The sequence below is a fragment of the Anabas testudineus genome, chromosome 4, assembly GCF_900324465.2.
Source record: "Anabas testudineus chromosome 4, fAnaTes1.2, whole genome shotgun sequence".
In the NCBI taxonomy this organism is placed as follows: Eukaryota; Metazoa; Chordata; class Actinopteri; order Anabantiformes; family Anabantidae; genus Anabas; species Anabas testudineus.
In genome coordinates, this window is record NC_046613.1 from 21,794,195 (window position 1) to 21,799,094 (window position 4,900).

A 4,900-nucleotide genomic window follows, 5' to 3' on the forward strand; every position below is an offset into this window, starting at 1 on the left:
AACTGAGACACCAACAACCACAACTGAGATACCAACAACCACAACTGAGATACCAACAACCACAACTGAGATACCAACAACCACAACTGAGACACCCAGTGACCACAACTGAAGGTTTAGTAACCACAACTGAGACACCAACAACCACAACTGAGATACCAACAACCACACTGAGATACCAACAACCACAACTGAGACACCAGTGACCACAACTGAAGGTTTAATAACCACAACTGAGATACCAACAACCACACTGAGATACACAACAACCACAACTGAGATACCCACAACAACAACTGAGATACCACCACAACTGAGACACCAGTGACCACAACTGAAGGTTTAGTAACCACAACTGAGACACCAACAACCACAACTGAGATACCAACAACCACAACTGAGACACCAGTGACCACAACTGAAGGTTAATAACCAACGATACCAACTGAGATACCAACAACCACAACTGAGATACCAACAACCACAACTGAGATACCAACAACCACAACTGAGATACCAACAACCACAACTGAGATACCAACAACCACAACTGAGATACCAACAACCACAACTGAGATACCAACAACCACAACTGAGACACCAGTGACCACAACTGAAGGTTTAGTAACCACAACTGAGACACCAACAACCACAACTGAGACACCAGTGACCACAACTGAAGGTTTAGTAACCACAACTGAGACACCAACAACCACAACTGAGATACCAACAACCACAACTGAGATACCAACAACCACAACTGAGATACCAACAACCACAACTGAGATACCAACAACCACAACTGAGATACCAACAACCACAACTGAGACACCAGTGACCACAAATGAAGAACCTATGATTACAACAGCATTGGACACACCAACAACCTCAGAGACAACCACAACTGCAGCAGCAGCAAACACACCTGATGTACCGACAACCACAACTGCAGCAGCAACAAACACAACTAATGTACCAACAAACACAACTAATGTACCAACAAACACAACTAATGTACCAACAAACACAACTAATGTACCAACAAACACAACTAATGTAACAACAAACACAACTAATGTACCAACAAACACAACTAATGTAACAACAAACACAACTAATGTAACAACAAACACAACTAATGTACCAACAAACACAACTGCAGCAACAACAACCACAACTGCAGCAGCAGCAAACACAACTAATGTACCAACAAACACAACTAATGTACCAACAAACACAACTAATGTACCAACAAACACAACTAATGTACCAACAAACACAACTAATGTACCAACAAACACAACTAATGTACCAACAAACACAACTAATGTACCAACAAACACAACTAATGTAACAACAAACACAACTGCAGCAACAACGAGCACAAATCAACCAACAGTGAACTCGACACTAAATTCTTCCCCAGTCACTCTTCCAGGCTCCCCTACTACCAATATTACAACATCCCCAGGTAAGTGTAAGTGTAAGAGCTTTAATTATGAAATATATTTCTTATTTCCTATTAAGGAGTGAATCAAACTGAGATAAAGGAAACGTCTGCAACATAAGCTACTTACATTGTTCTCATAGTGATTTTGGACCCAGTTATTTTTTTAATAAATAACAAATAACTGGGTCCAATTAACATTAACAATAAGATTAATTGACAACAAGATGTTAAACACTTTTAAAAATGTCTGCTGTTATATTAGTAATTGAATTGCATTAACTCCACGTTCAAGATGAGGGACATTGGGAAAAATGTAATTAACTTCCAGGTTTGTTTTTTCATCTTGACAGCTTTACAATCACTGGCAGACCTACAGATGAAGCTCAAGTCAGCAGGTGAAATCAGCAACTCAACCATTATTAACGTTATTCAAAAGGTATGTAAAACAGATTATGTAAATTCAATTTGTTCAGCCAAAATTTTTAATGCTGATGAAAACACAAAATAGGTGTAGCAAAAAGAATACGATATATCTTCTAATATTTATTCTCTGCGATTTCTTTCCATTTAGTTTTTTTCAGATCATCAGTTGAATGGAACAACCTTCACTGTCAGAGTTAAACATACTCAAAGTATTTCCCCATAGGAGACACAAACAGTGCTGGTGGTGTTGTTATAACGTGAAGGAAGGTTTTTATTTTGCTTATACGAAATAATCGTAACAATAACCTTGGCGAGTGCCTCGTTCAAAGAGTGTGAGTATTGCAACACACAAATACAAGGAAGTAATACAAGGAAGTGAATGAGCAGAATGTCATAATGTGACAGCACATACAGTCGTGTACTGAATTTTGTTTTGCCTGTTTAAAAATGTGCTGTGTCTATGAAGCTTTCTGTATCATACATTTAATTATGTTGGAAAACCAGAATGTGTAAGCACTTTGATCGTGTTGATGTGAAGGTGCGCCTGGTATTTGAATTTTATTTCTTACTCTATTGCTGCACTCCAAAACAGCAAGTGTTATTTTCACCCATAGACATTTATTGGATGGTATGTGTTATCAATATTATTATAAAATGTTGGATCATACTTTGCTGCCACTATCACTCTCTCTTATGACTTTATCAGAATCTCTGCACTGTCAAAGCAAAAATATTTTTTACTGTCATAATTCTCTGGCATTACATAGATTTAATACCAAGTTTGTGTTAATAAACAGCATTTCTGTTATTTTATGTGGTTTTATGCCAAGAAAGACAAATAGTATTTTTAAAGCAATCATTCCTTGTCGTCTTTAAGGACTCAAAAGCAATTACAGTTAACTATATACAAAATTGAAACTATCATACATGACAACATCACATTGTCATATAAAGTTAAAATGTTCTTGTTGTTACATTAATTCTTTATAGAAAATTAGAAAAAAGATACTTCATACATATTTTGCAGTTAAGATCAAAATTGTTAGAACCCTTTATGAAATCAAACAAAACCCTTAACCCTTCGTTAGAAATGAAACAAAAGTGTTTATAGTTTGATTGCTTCCAAAAGAACAAAGACCAATTTGATCTCAGAAGATATTTCAGTCAAACTTAGAAAATAAATTATATTAATATTCACTTAATAACTGTTAATATTTAATCAGCTAACAAATACATTACCTAACAACACAGGAGAGATGCAGTGTGACCTTAAGCATACACATACTTAAACCACTAGGTGTTCCCGTTTCACCGTTTAATGATATGCCCGTGCTGACCACCACTAAACCAACAAGCCTTCCTGCTATGCAGCAAGGACATTATTAATGAACATCTAGCTTACCTCTGTGGCATGAAAACGCTGTAAAGTTGTTTCATGGAGGCCGTCGCTTCCTGCTAAGCAGGTATTTCCAGCAGTGGATCACAGTGAACAACACATTTTCAATTCAGTTCAATTCTTCTTCTTTTTGAACATATAGCATGAAATCACAATAAAATCTCGTCATAGTAAAGCTGAAATATTCCAGAATAATTTCACAGAAAACCTTACAAAGCAGTACGAGGTGACAGTGGAGTAACACCACGTTCTCCACAACAAGGATTTCAAGACATCAGACAACACACATGGAAGCCTACTGTGACTACAACAGCCGAGAGACTAACATACATTTGTGCAAAATTCACAGCATGCACTATTTTGTTAATTTGAAAGATGAAGTCCTCCCTGAGTACCTTTAATAGAAGATTTCTGCAGGTCACATCAAGTTTGCACAGATTTTTTACACAAACCTAAAACAAATCAGGCTTAAAGTGTTTAGGAAGGAAGGAGAATAAGTGCTTCATTTTTTTTTCTCATTCTTGCAAGATGTAGGATTTCAGCTGCTCAAAAAGTTGGGTTCCCCCTTTCTCACATTGTTTGATTCATAATATGTCAGATGTTTTCAGTGGGTGACAGGTTTGAACTGTAGGCTCATCAGTTTAGCCCCTGAGCTCCCTAGGTCTGCTGATCTACTGGTATTATATCGGCCCCGATTTTATTTACAGTTACAGTTTCAGTGCTAGTTTCAACAGATCAAAGCTTGTGCAGCTCAGCAGGACAGATTTCTAACATCACCAACAAGCCATCATGATCTGATCTACATATTGCATCCAATGAATACATAGACGTTACAGTAAAATCTAAAAGTATTTCACGTGTTGTCTCCAACTAAACACTCATATGAGACGAGTGTAGGATACGTGACAGACCGACTTTACTGCATTGTGGAAAGGTTTCTACCTTCAAGAGCAGCCAACTGGATGCTGTCACCACAGCACCTTTGGAAACCAGACAAGAGAAGTATACAGAGCAACAACTTGAAAGAAAAAGATGGTTTATAATGTAAAAAATAAACTTTAAAAGCATTAATGATACTGAATGAAGAAACACTTCTCAGAACCCTCATCATGTCAACTGTTGTTATATTGTCCCATATTTTTGTTATCATCATTTGTATTGTAATTTCGATAAACCTGATTCTTTTTAATTTCACCTGACTGGGGAGGATTTAGATTTCCAACCTGCATGGACCTTCTACACAAGATGGGAATTAAAGATTATTCCAGCTGATCTTGTACTGCCCTCAAGTGGCTAAAAAAATATTTTAAAAATGCAGGATCAGGTGTGGTAGTGAGTTGTTTTACCACTCATGTGATTAAACTGAGAATTAAACTGTGCTTAAAGTGGCCAAAGTGTCAATGTGGTGTCAATGAGATGTCTGTTTTAATAAGATTATTATTCAGGCTCTAAGAAATTCCAACCTGGGAATATAGACACAGAAACAGTAATCTGGAGAGTCTGATCGGCAGATGTTCATCCCCTGTAATGAAGGTGACGAGGTCTTTAAAGAAAAAGTGAATTAGTTCATGCATAAAGAGGATTTATTTTCAGTTTAAATGTTCTCAAAATACAACCTGACACACTTGAAT

The 4,900-nt window shown here is 36.8% G+C and overlaps 1 long non-coding RNA gene across 1 annotated transcript; it reads left to right on the forward strand.

Moving 5' to 3' along the window:
* The first annotated feature begins 1,300 nt into the window (after positions 1-1,300).
* Positions 1,301-4,670, forward strand: LOC113152605. The gene is made up of 3 exons (XR_003297910.2): positions 1,301-1,471; positions 1,801-1,886; positions 2,022-4,670. It is a non-coding gene; the product is annotated as an uncharacterized LOC113152605 (long non-coding RNA).
* Positions 4,671-4,900: the final 230 nt, after the last annotated feature.